The following is a 14618-nucleotide window of genomic DNA, read 5'->3' as shown; positions in this document are numbered from 1 at the left end:
TAAAATTTTGCAATTGCATCTTTTACCCAGGTTTTCAAAACCTATATAGTATATTATTTACACAGTGCTATTTTGCTATTTTCAAGTCTCTGTAAATATAGTGGTGGGTGTAACAAATTCTTAATACATAATTTTAAGCCATTTTGTGCTCCTTTTAGTTGAGTGGGTTGGAAGATAAAATGTGCATGTAATTGTGTTGTGAGAAGGGTGTTTTGAAGTAAAGAGTGACTAAAGGAATAATTTTGAATTGGGAGATAAATATTTCCAATATATTTCTTTTATGAGAAATAGAAGGTTATATGACAGTACAGAATTGATATGTACGTTGTTTTGAACTAATAAGTACTTTCTTTAGAAAAAACATTACTTTAGAGCAATAGTTTTTTTTCTTTTTCTTTACCCAAGATACTTCTCAGAATAATGTTATTAAGTGCCTGAAAAAAAACACATTAGAATATAATGGATAAAAAGGAAAAAAATTACATGAAATACAATTATCAAAATATCAAAGAAATATATTTGTGATATAGCAATATGTGCACTTTAATAACATATTAGATAGATAACAATCTAGCAGTGGATCTAACAATACCGTGACTTCAAGGTAAAAATGAGCAATAGTTCAGCTATCTGCAAAATGTGTAATATGATACAAACATATCTGTAACTTCTATTAGGGATGGAGAACAGGCATTTCTAATACTTCTATGGTCCATTGCTTCCATTCATAATTAAAGGACATGATGAAAATAAAGATGTGATTTTTGTATATCTCTCTACCCAAGTTCACATATTTCCTAAGTTCCATCAGGGACCAGTGATTAAAAATCCCTGTGTGAAAATAGCAATATGACATTGGTTGATATTGTCCAAAGAACCTTGAGGATCTGCTAGCCCCAGCTTACTTTAACAAAGATATTACTAGAAGGGGGCATGGAAGTTTGAAGAATATGGTAAGCTGGAGGACACAGGCTCTTTCAAAAGGAAATTGAATATGTGTATCAAATAAAATGTCTTAGGGCTCAACTGTCCAAGCACCACCAATTTACCATAAAATGTGCAAAATCAAAAGATGTTTTAAATATTTTGTGTTTTTGGAAGCTATTTTTAAGTATTGTCATCTATCTTTATCACCTACCTATATTGGTAAAGATAAACAGATAATATTTCTCTTTCACAGGAAAGGAAAATAGATGAAGAGCAATCTACATCACATAGCAAGTTAGAAAATCAAGGCCACAAAAGGCAGTTCTACTTTCCTCTAAAGAATAAGTCATTCTGAGAACTTGAGTTGGTGAGACATATTTTTTAAAAACAGTCAAATTTTTCTTAGTGATAGAGCAAACAGTAAAACTTAACTTGGAAATGAATGCATAAGATAATAAGTTCCTGTGTGCTGAGTGATCTACTAAGTGTATTGTGCTTAATTCTTGACTAGTATATATTTCTAGTCTCCATAACAACTCTGTAAAATAGGGGCTGGCATCAATATTAGATACTCAGAATAGTATTAGACAAAAAAAGGAGTTCAGTTAGGGAAATCTGAAAGTGTCTTTAGGTGCCATAGCGTCAAAACACCATCAATACTATTCTCTTACATTTTCATTTCCAAATTGGCATAAACTGAATCTTCTAAGATCAGTGACAAAAAAGAAATAATATTTTAATCAGAATGTTACTATGCCCAGTTTTGCTGATTAAACATGCCAGAGAATCTTTTCGCTTCTGTATCTCTGTTGACTGCAAGGTTACTAACTTATGCCAGGTAATTTTATTCTATGAATTTTTGAAATTGAAATTATGTAATCCTTACCTATGGAAGAAAGAAGCAAAACCATGATAAAAGTCAATTTTGTTTAAAATGTTTCATCATGATTTAGTAAACTGAATATAAAATTAAAATAGATGCATCTAAGCATCAGTATCAATTAAAAACTTACTATTTCTAATTCTCTTAATAATATAATATCGAAAAATTTGATGCTATATTTACTATTTTGTAGAAACAAAGTTTGTATACTGATAATTGAGTTAATATATCATTTCAAATTCTTTGTTCACATCCCATAGCTTTCCAGTTTTTTCCATCTCCAAATAGTTAAAATTGATGCTATATTATATTGCTTTGCAATTTAAATTAAAAATTACATGATACATGCTTTGTGTTTCAAATTTTAGGAATGAAAAGCAGAAAATAAGACAAGTGAACACTTAAAAAGAAAATCTTGGAAAATATTCAATTTAAATATTAAGCATATTTATGTCATTGCATGATCAAAATAATTTTTAAAAATTTATATAGCTTCTGATTTTTCACAAAAACATATTACTGTCTTAATAACAATTAAACTTATATTGAAAACTTTGTTAAGATTGCTTGCATACTTTCTTTTTCTTGTCCATAGAGAAATCATTATTTCTTAAATGGAGAAAAATAATGCAGGGCAATGGACCAGGGAGAAAGTGACTGAGCTTTTATATAATGTGGTGAAGAAAGGCCATTGTGACAAAGTGACATCTGAGTAGAAACTGATGGAAACAATAGAGCCACACTGGAAGAGATGTCCAGGCAAGAGCAGAACAGATGTTGTCAGAGTGGCAGCATGTTTTCAGATAACATTTATCAGCACCTACTATGGATGCATGCTATGCTTTTTCACTGCTGTGAAAGTACCAAACAGCTATAAGACATGATTCCTACCCTCAAGGAATTTTAGTCCAAGCCAGGGGAAAAGTGTGAGAAATGGAAAATAACTGGAAAACAATTCAAAGTAATTTCCTTCATGTTAAAAAAATAAAAATCCATACCTATAATTAAAAAACATCATCTACTCCACTTCATCTAGGGTATTAAAGACAGATTTTATATTTAGATGATATGAAAGCTTTCAATATCTATTCCTTTATAATTAAAAGTCATTGGCTGTTTGCATTTGTCTTTTCTAATGAATCAGTATTAAGGGTCTATGCTTTGTCTGTTTTTTATTTTTGAACTAAATTGTATTTCCTTCCTTGGTAACATAAAAAACATGCTATAACTATAAATTAAATTATTTCTGACAAACCTTCAGCAGACTAAAACATCAGAGTAACAAAGATACAAGAAATTTAACATTTACTAAATGCTCTTAAGACTTTGTTAGATACTGCCATATTTAATAATTTTAAATTCATTCTTTCAATAAATTTGTTGTTTTGCATTATAATGCCATGACACACCAATTAACTTGATATCTCTTCATTTGGGTGTGAAATTTATTTCTGCTACAATGGTAGAGCTATCCTCTTACTGTTAGATGGAATGTTCTATTGATCAAAATACAGCATATCATATAGAATGGACTAAGTAAAATATTAAATGAACATTGTATCAAGCCAGTTCAGGGGAAACGATCACATAATTATTAGACAAAATAAAAGAAAATCACTTGGGAGAAAAAAAGGCAATAATTGTTGGATTAGTAGACAAAAACAGATGGAATTGAATGGCTAATAACATCTTGTGGGAAAAAAATTCATTCAGTTCAGTCACCTTTCAAGTGTAAAATCAATACTCTCAGGTGTTCCCCCAACACAAAGTAATGTGAACCACTGGTCAAGCTCTCTGCGTAATATGTGAGCATTGAAATTCTATAAAGCTTCATTAATTCATTCAAAAATATTTAATGTACAAGGCTAGGAAATAATTACATAAATATGACACTATTTCTACCCTCACAAGGCTCATAATTTAGTATGGATATAAGCACGTAAGAACATTATCGTATGAAAGCTCACTTCAGCAGCATGTATAATAAAACTGAAATGATATAGAGACTATCAGTAGGGTCCCAGTGTAGGGATGGCATGCAAATTTGTTAAATGTTCCATATATTTAGAAGCTTGGTCCTTCAAAAGATTATTAAAGAGGTTAATATTAAAAGTGCTATGGCGAAAAAACCTCTCAGAACCCTACATTTTTGAGGTTATCACTTCGGCTGCTCTGTTAAGAATAGACTGTAAAAGCCAAAGGTTAATACAGGGTGGCCAGTTGTGAGGCTGCTGCTGTATTTCAGGTGAGACATGATGGGGACTCACACCCAGGTGTTAGCAGGGCAGCTGGTAGGAAGCGGTCAACATCTTTGCCTTTGGCTGTGATGGAGCAGATTTTATTAGACTAACCATCCTGCCTGGAACACTATAAAAATGATGAAACCAAAACACCAGCAAGAACAACCTTCTGGATGGTGCTCGGGTGCAACCAAAGCATCTACAGCTTGAGCGACCACAGTGCTCAAGGCAAGGGAAAGGCACTGAGTCTGACCTGGCTCACCACTTCTCTTATCTAGGTATTTGCCAGTTTCTAAGGGCATGAGGCTGAGGGAATAAGTAAAAGCAGTGGCAAAACACTATAGTAATTACACAGATATGAGGAGACACATGTTGAAATGTATAGGTACCAAGGCAGTCTTGATTTGGAAAAGCGTGGAGAAAAGAGAACCATAGAGAGGTTTTTAAAAAAATACATAAGTAAATGACTTATTGGAGGGTTCAAGTAATATGAATCAGAAGAGATATTTTAAGTTGAAAATTTCTGAAGGTATCACTGCATGGCAAAACTGTAGGACAGCCAAGAAACCATGATGACAGAAGTAGAATGAATATCCTAAGGAATTTATACAAAGAAACTGCTGAAACCAAATAAGTGGATTTAGCAAGGAGAAGGGAGGGGAAACAAGATCCAGCTCACCAAGAATTTAAAGAGAAAAATAGAGAAAATGTCTGTGAAGCATCAAGAAAAGAGCATTCCCAATGGCAAGGAAATCCAGATCTGTATTTCCCAAGGAAAAAAATGAGTGTACAACTATTTGAATTAATGATGTCTAGAGACAACTTTGTCCAGATGTGCACATAATGTAAGATGCATTGCAGGAAAAGCGTTCTCTCTGCATACGGGACCGAGGACATCAGCAAGCAACAGGTGGATCACTGACTGTTTTGGCTCAGGAGCTCAGTGGATAACCTTCACTTCTCCAACACCTGCTTTTCTCAGTGACATCAAAGGAATTAGACTAGATCGTCAACAGACACACTTTTTTTTTTTCAGTATAGAAAACTCCTTGCAGAAGAGAACTGTACTTTTTAGAATAAACAAAGAAAAAAGAAAAAAAGTACTATGGCATACATGCAGATAAAGATAATGTAAGATACATTTTGTACTGTTCACAAGAAAATCATTTGAATATAAATTCATGGGTCAGAGGTGAAATGATGGAGTAAATTTACCATCTAAACACGAAACAAAAAGGAAAACATAAGGATAGCTATAATAAAAAAAGACAGAAAATATGTGTTGGTGAGAACGTAGAAAAATTGGAACCTTCATAGGTTGCCACAAGACTGTAAAATGGTGCAGCTACTTTGGAAAATAGTTTAGCAATCTCTCATGAAGTTAAATACAGAGTTACCACATGAGCCAACAGTTCCACTCCTAAGTATATACCAAAGAGAAATAAAAACATATGTACATGAAGTCTACAAGTGTTTATTCATAACAACCAAAAAGAGAAAACAACCCAGATGTCCATCAACTCATAAATGAAATAACCAATGAGGCATATCCAAATGATGTAAGCAGAACAAGGACCCCCAAATCAACCATGCCCAAATCCCTGGGACCTGTGAATATGTCACCTTACATGGTGAAAGAGACTTTCCAGAAGTAAGTTAAGGACCTTGGAAGAACAAGTCAGAAAGGTCAGTTGTAGTTATTTAATGTGATAATTCTACCTAGTTTTGTTACCTTTGAAGAAGGAGGAAAATGACCTTAAGTCAAGGAATGTGGGAAGTCTCTAGAAGATGGAAGAAACAATAAAATGTGTTTTCCCCCAGCCTCCAGAAAGGAGTGCAGTTGTACAAACATCATGATTTTACTCAAGGAAGTAATCTACAGAACTGTATCTCTAATCTACAGAACTGCAGGATAACAAATTAATGTTGTTTCAAGCCACTAAATTTGTGATAATTTGTTATATCAGTCATAGGAAACAAATATATCACTTAATGAAATATTCAGCTATGAAAATAAATGAGTATTGATGCAGGCTACATCACAGATGAACCTTGAAAACACTATGCTAACTAAAAGGAGATAGTCACAAAGACCACAATTTGTATAATTTTATCAATATGAAATGTCTAGAATAAGCAAATCTATAAAAACAGAAAGTACATTAGTAGTTGATTAAACATGAGGCAAGGGGATTTATGGGGACTCGGATTAACCTCTAACAGGTATGGGGTTTTGGTGAAACAGTGCTCTTTCATCAGTTTATGGTATTAGCTTCTTAAGTCTGTGAAATACTGAAAAGCACTTCAAATGAGTGAGCTGTAGATATAGTAATTATATCTCAATAATGCTGTTTTTAAAACTAAGTTTAAAAAAAGTTGGAGTGACTATTTTAATATTAGACAAAGTTGACTTTAGAACAAAAATATTACCAGAGATAAAGAGGGACATTATACAATAATAAATGGGCCCATTTACCAAGAAAACATAACCATACTAAATGTGCACTTAACAACAGGTTCAAAATACATGAGGCAAAAACTGAGCAATGAAAGGAAAAGCAAACAAATCCAGAATTATAGTGGAAAAGTTCCATACTCTTCTCTGCTTGCTAGGTCTGTTTGCTGAAAACACCCAGAAGTGCTGAAGCCCTGGCAGTGAAAAGCACACCTAGCATCTAGATCTTGGTTTCTACATACCATCTCTAATAAAAGAAATCAGAGCTCCTACAAAAAACAGCTGATCCAGGTATGGGACAGGGGGTTGGAAGTCCATGATCCAGGTGATAGCAGGTTTGGTTTTCCACCTGGACTTTTCCTTGGCTTGTGAGCTCACATGGCCTTTTCTCTGTATATGCACATGTAAATCCCCATGTCTCTTCCTTTTCTTATAGACACCTGCTCTATTGAATTAGAGCCCCTCATTTCACTTTAATTATCTCTTTAAAGGCCCTATCAACAAATGTCCTGTTATAACTTACTCGTGGTCAGGACCTCAACAGACAAATATTTCAGGGTTCCAATTTAGTCAATAATACCATCATAACCAATTGTAAGTGTACAGTTCCACAGTATTAAGTACATACACATTGTTGTAAAATCATCAGCCCTTCTCATCTCCAGAACACTTTATATCTTGCAAAACTAAAATTTTGTACCCATTAAATAATAACTCACCATTCTCTCCTCTTCTCAGCCCCTGGTAACCACCATTGTACTTTCTGTTTCTATGAAACTGATTACTCTAGATAATTCATATAAATGGAATCATACCATATTTGTTTTTTTGTGACTGGCTAATTTCACTTAGTATAATATATTCAAGGTTCACCCATGTTGCAGCATGTGTCAGAATTTCTTTCCTGTGTAAGGCTAAATAATATTCCATTGCAGGTATATGGGCCATTTTGTTTATCCATTCATCCATTAATGGAAATTTGGGTGTTTCTACCTTTTGCCTTTTGTGAACACATTTACTTTCAAGAGTCCTCAAATGACTGATTTATACCAGCTGAATGAATCAGGTTTCACAACTGCTTTCAGTGGAAGAGACAGGGTGCAGTGCCCTTATGGAATATCATGCAGAGCCAGAACCCACTGCACACTTTCACTTTAATGTGAAAGCAGCATATTCACTTATGAATGATAGAAACTGACTTATGGTATTTGATTTGAAAGGAATCATCAATTCAAATATGTGTCTCTCTTCTACCACAATCTAGAGACTCTTTGCTTAAATTAAAATATCTCCACCTCTAGACTTTGTCTGAATCTTGGAAAGGGCATTACAAAACTTTCAATACAATAATAGTCTTCATAGCTTAATATGACTTAGTTTATGGGTTCTTTCTTGTTTAAATTTAGTTGAAAAGGGGGGCATTGAGCAATTTATGAATAACTGCAATATGCAGAAACATAATGTTTTCACTCCCTCTACTTATAGCCTCCCATTATCTTCAAAGAGCATCTATTAACTATTCTATTTGAGAGATTTATATATAACAAAAAATATTTATGAGAAGGACATTTCTATAAATGAAATCACCTTTGTTATAATCACCATGCTAAGGAAATTGGAACGACTCTTTAGGCCTCATTTAAATTACGCACAAAAATAATCTTAAACCAGAAAATTGTCTGTAGATGTTCCCTGATTATCCTGAATTGAGGAATACATTCATAGATTACATTCACTGACCATCCCAGGAAATGTAGTCTAGTTACTAGCAAGTAATCAATCCAATTACCTTGGACCTAAGTTTAAATTAAGCCTCTTCTAATTTGGGGAAAGATTCAATTGCTAATAGGATAACTTCATGTGATTTCAAAGTACAGTCTGTACTTTTCTTTAGGAACATAGTTTTGGAAATAGAGCAATTTCCACAGTGGAATAATGATTGAAATTAAAAACAAAAAAACAAAAACACAAGCAAAAAACTGAGTTTGACCTCATCCTCAAATTTACTGCTGTATCACATACTGATACAATAATAAACAGACCTGTCCTTTTACTCTGTTACTTTGATGAGTTCCCAGATTGTCTTACTGTATTGTAATTATATTAGCAATCAGGAAAAGAAGACCTGGCATTGCATTTACGTATTACCATCAACCTATTAATTTACATTGGGAATTCCCTTTATGCTTTGACATTCTGTGCTATTCTGTGTTGAGCCATTAGGCTTCAGAGAGAGCTTTCATTATTAAATTAATTGTGAAAGAAGTAAGCTTTCACCCTGCCCATTTTTTTCGAGAGACCTACTAACAGATGTTCTTTTATGTTGTACACATGCCTCCTTTATCCACTTTGGGGCTGAGGAGTGGGGTGCATAACTTCTCTGCTTTGTATGATGCAAATGAAATGAGAATTTGAAAAAATGGTGTCATGGACTTCTTTCTACTCACTTCCTTAACCTTTAAAGTTTTAATAGAAACTAACCTTTTCCTTACTTTATGTTTAATTAAATCTCTCTCGCTTTTCAAAGAGAACCATTTTTTCCTCCACGAGGCAAACTTGAGATTGGTATTGAACATTTCTCCTCAGTCAATAGCTCTTTAATATTCTTGTTTCAACCAGCACATACAACACCTGATAAAGTTGCATTTATTGGGTAAATGTTTATTATGTGTTTATGGTGAAAAACAACTATCTCAAAAGGTATCATTCTATAAACTTAATTTATTTTCAGGTTAAAAGTTTATATTTACTTAGATTTTTATGTGGATATAAACTAGAATACAATTTTGAAGAGATAAAAAATAGTTCCACAGATAAAAGTAAAAAAAAAATTAAAACTCATTTCTCAATTCATCTCCAGTATAGAATATATCCAGTATAAAATACTCCAGTATAGAAACAAAAGTTATTTGCTACTCTGGTTGAAACATTCCAACTATCCTTTAAGGAATTAGAATCTGCTATTTATTCAGATATTTATCATTATAAAACTTTCACAACGTATCTGTTTCTGCTCACAAAATTTTTTGATGATCTACATATTTACTGATATTAAGATGTCAGGATATTTTTACAATAAATGCAATTCTCATAGTATTCTTTCTAAAGGACAAAGCAGGTATCTGAGTTTTCTTATGATTTGGAGCTAACAATACAAACTGAGCTATTACATCCCATTTGTGATAACTAATCTTTAGTCTTTGATAATTATTATCCCCTCTGCCCTTCTGTGCTTTATATCCTGATTCTGAAAGATAATTAATAATGTTTTTGTGTATCTTTTATGGTATTGCTTTTCAATGGAGACAAATCTAACAGACCAGATAGGTCATGTAAAATGATTCATTCATTCAGGGAACATGTATTGAACTCCTGCTGGGTACTAAAACTGTCCCTGGAAATTAAAATATATTTGTGAGCACTTTAAACAAATATTCCTGTCCTATAGAGGCTTTACCATAACATGGGAGTTAGAGACAAATATGAGAAATACAGTAAATAAATGACCTAGTGTGTAAGATGATGACTACAGTACTATATGTAAAAGAAAAGGTAAACTAGAGTGAGAGGAACCAGGAGTTTGCAGTGGGGTGCGAGCATGTAATTCAGGATTAAGTGGATAGTCAGGGTACATCTATCAGGACAGACTTGAAGGCGGTGAGGGAACAGCCATGTAGATCCCAGAAAAGAGCATTCCAGTCAGAGGGACTGTTGAGGATGATCCAAGGGAATGGCTGAAGAAGGGAAAAGGAGCAAGTGGGGAGAGCAACAGGTCCTACAGGAGATTCAAGTGCTGATGAGGGAGGGGGTTTGACTGGGGTGTGAACTCCCCTCATTTCAAGAGACTTAAGTTCCTTCAACTTTCAAAACCTCATGTTTTAAAAAAGTTTCCATCAATATTTTGTAAATAAATATTGTAACTGAATATTTAGATTACCCTGAATTATCTTTGACTCATTTAACAAAATAAAATTTTTTGTAAGATGGCATCCATTTAAACGTAATGAATCAAGTATACACTTCCCTATTCGGAAAAAAAAAGTCATCTACCTCCAACAGTCTCCCCATTTGGATCCTAATGCCTTATCCTGACAGACTGGTGTCCTGCCTGTAAAGGCTCTGAGAGTAAACCTGTGTTTTGGGGTTTAATAACTGAAAATATTACTAAGAGTTGGGTATGAAAGTCAAGCCCAGCCTTAATGTTACAAATAATCATAGAAACAAAGGACACACAGGATGTTTTCCTCTGCAAAGAAAGGAAAAAAATGAGGGAAGAGGGAGGGAGGAGGGCCTGATGGAAACACTGCACAATGGTTGAACCAGCCAGACACAAAACAAAATATGGTCTCAAAGTTTGACAAGCCATGTGTACCATTTCAATATGGAAATTAGGTCTATTGGGGAAATAATATGAAATAAGCAATTGGAGCAACACATTTGCTTCTCCCACAGTTTGACTAAATGGTCATAGTGTACTAGAAAGTGTACAGACATTAAGAAGAAATGCTTCTGGCAGTTGTAAGGCAATAGAGGACATTTTAATTGGGGATATATTTAAACAGCACAACACACTGAACCTAGATGATTCAAACTCAAACCTTTTATTTTCTAATGCAGAAATAACCCACTCAGCTATTCATTTCCTACCATAAACATCAATATGCTTTATAAAGAGCTAAGCTTACCAGTTTAGTATCATTTTAGAGTTTAATAACTTATTTCTTTTTCATCAGGCTTTGGAAACAGTCTACTTACTTGATATTAAAATTTATATAACCTCCAGATGTTAACTAAGGGTTCCACTATTTGAAAAGCATCAACACACTTCAATATAATAGAAGTTTTGAGTAATCTAAAGTTTGAGGTCCAATAGTTGAAACCCTTATGCTAATTAAATTCCTTCATTACTAATTTAGAAACATGCATCAAATTAAACTATTTTTGCTGAGTATAATAAGACCACAAAACCTGTCTGATTATCTCTAACGGCTCAGGTTCTCTATGATATGAACAAAGTATTTTTTGTTATATCTACATGATTTGCTCATGTATTTTTAAAACTGTCAAAGAGAAAAATGTTTATATACTAACTAAGCTTGAACTTTGATTTGGCCTCCTACATCAAGCTTAATTCTCATGCAGTTAACTCTAAACCATCACAAGTTCAAAAAATCTGTAACTCTGATCACATATTGTTATAATATTTTTTAAAAAACTGCCATAAATACTACTCTTCAAGGACACTGGTGATGACGAGGTTGAACAGATTCATTGTGAAGGTTATTCGCACCTCTAATTACAGCAATGGGAAGAAGTGTGTTAAATTAATAGAATTCTTTTACAGACTATTCTAAGCTTGATATTTGGGGTACTTTGTTTTAGCATCTATAATAAGGCAGTGGACCTCTTTTATAGTAAACCCTATGGCTGACAAAAGCTCATTTTTAGCACGAGATGGTGTCAAATTTAGAAAAATCACAATCAATAGAGTTGACCTCTTAGAACTGACAACTGTCCAGAGTTGGCTTTTCTGAAGTTTGCCTAGACTCTTAGTATTAACCAAGTGAAATCTGCACTTTTCCTCTTCAAAAATTCAATACAAGTCATTCATAGAATCCACTAACAAGAGAAGTATTTCAAGTTACTGACAACTATTGTTTTTCCATAAAAGAAGGAAGAAATTTTTGCCAAAACAGCAAATATCACTTACCTTGTTTATCATAGAACCATGGCATTTACAGTATGCTCTGTTGTATAATGCTGATTTACACCTCTGCAAATTTCACTATAAATCATATGCATTTAATAGGGACAATGGAAAGGTACAGAGGGATTTGTAGGCTTAAAATACCTGCAGAAAAGAGATATCTGGTGCCATTCAGCATGGAGCTGATACTGTCTCTCAGCATCTTCTTTTCAACACATGCTTGTATATACAAAAATTTAATATCTCTCTCTATATATATATACATATATATATATATATATACACATATACATATGCATTATTTTGTCTACACATACAATGGAGTTGACAAAATAAATATGTTTTGTGGAAATCGCAATGTGATTGAAATTAAGAAGATGAAAAGATGAGGAAAGAAGAGAAGGAAGTGTGATAGAGGCAGATATTAAAACTTGAGTCTACCAAAGGGTACAATGCAGGAGATCAGCTTTTTTGGAAATAAATCAGTGTCTTCTGGAACGTTACGAGGTATAACATTTAGTAAATGGCTATCCTACTGACTTCAGTGCAATTGTCCACCTCATTCTCTTCTCTGAGACATATTCTGCTCCTGACATCTCTAGTTTATTTTACCCCAAAATTCTCAACTCTTACATCATTTTACCACTCTGTATATAGCTGTTCATTGCACATTTTTCATGGGTATCACTTACGGTGAATCTAATGGTATATTTTTGGACATCTAACAGAAGTAGGCAATATAATCCTCCTTATCTTTGCACGCTACACTTGAAATTTATGGCTCAATCCTGTTATCTCAATACTCCATCCTACCCACAGTCCACAAAGGTTGGGCACTGAAGGTACGACACTAATGCTTCAGGATTTCAGCAGTGATTCTGTAAAAAGGCTACACAATTCTCTTGTGACTTGTGATATCTAATTCCTCGATTTAGTCACATTGGTGATTTACACCAGAGGTTAATAACAAGGGATTGAGTTTTTATGTTTCAGTGAGGGTATATATCTATATGAGGGTGTGCAGGAATATTTGCATTTAGCAGTGGTTTGCAGACCCTGTAAAGCTTATCATTTTAGCCCCAAGTTATCCATGAACTTCAGGTTAAGACCTCTGTCTGCAAGAAATCCTTAAGAGCACTCACTGCCTGCTTCCTCCCCCATCAATCACCACAAAGAGCAGGAGCAGGCAGCTGTGCCGAGAGCCGCTTTGCACTCGAGTGTACATCTATAAGGGGATGAATTATTGACTCCAGCCCCTCCAAGAAACTGAAAGGTGTTTTTTGTCAACACAGTGTACCTTCAGTAAGTCAATGAATATTATTTTCTCATTGTTTTTTGTTTATGAGAACTTATATTCAGCATTTTGAGGGGAGATAAAAAAAATACCTGGGGTGTTTATTTTCACAGGAATAAGCTCAAAAGTATAATTGGACATCAAAGCCTCCACATTTCATTCAAGTAAATGGTGCATTTATACACTGACCTATAGTAGAAGATTTGCACTTCTTAAATTGAGTTTCTCATTGAAAACATGCTTTTTCTAAGCCAGTATTTGGCATTGTTTGGGATTCCAAGGAGCAACCATATAGACATGATACAGAGACTGACTCTTATTTTAGGCATATGAGCAAAACATATAATTCTGACATTCTGTTTCCTATATATATAAATGTTTTTCTTCTTTTGCTACATTTGGTTTGGGATTTGACTTGTTCTCATCTGCTGGTGTTATAAAGCACTATTACACTTGAACAAAGTTGGCACTTGTCAACTGATTGAAGAGTTGATGGTAAGAGACACACTTTTTATCCAATGTTAAAAACTACCCACTGCAGAATGGCCTGACCCAGGCAGTTTTAAAAGTCACAACCAGACTGATGTGATAGGAAGAGATGAATTTCGAGTCCAAAGATGAGGTTTGTATCCTGCCTACCAGGGACTATAGCTGTTATGACGACCTTGGACAGTTAACCTATCTGGCATTATTTCTCATTTTAAACTTGGCTATAATTATACCTGGCCTATATTACACACATGGATATTTTGAAACTCAAATTAAATGATGAGCTAGATCTCCTGTCCCAGATAAGGAGGGAAAAAAAAAACAGAAAAATAGCAAGTAGAACACAGAAGCTAAGGTAAGATAGGAATCTTTTCCAACTCACCACTTTTATGTTAGCTAAAGATTACCATTAGAGGAAATGAAGGCCAAAGAATATTAAGAAGTCATCAAGAAAGCATCATGAAAGATTTGTGTCTTCTTTTGCAAAATAATTCTACTTCCTACATCTCCATTTTCCAATCTGCTTAATCGAGGAGAAAATTTGCTTGCTATCTCTAACATGGTATAGTTCTAGAATATGACTCTACCCATTTTAAAAAGTGCAACTAATTTCAGCTAATTTC

At 33.9% G+C, this 14618-nt stretch overlaps 1 non-coding gene across 1 annotated transcript; it reads left to right on the top strand.

Moving 5' to 3' along the window:
- The first annotated feature begins 3769 nt into the window (after positions 1–3769).
- Positions 3770–3876, top strand: LOC118972578 (U6 spliceosomal RNA). The gene has a single exon (XR_005061610.2). It is a non-coding gene; the product is annotated as a U6 spliceosomal RNA (small nuclear RNA).
- Positions 3877–14618: the final 10742 nt, after the last annotated feature.

This window comes from Manis javanica, chromosome 3 (assembly GCF_040802235.1).
Source record: "Manis javanica isolate MJ-LG chromosome 3, MJ_LKY, whole genome shotgun sequence".
NCBI lineage: Eukaryota > Metazoa > Chordata > Mammalia > Pholidota > Manidae > Manis > Manis javanica.
Note: the sequence above shows the minus strand (reverse complement) of the source record. Positions and strands in the feature narration are given on the sequence as shown.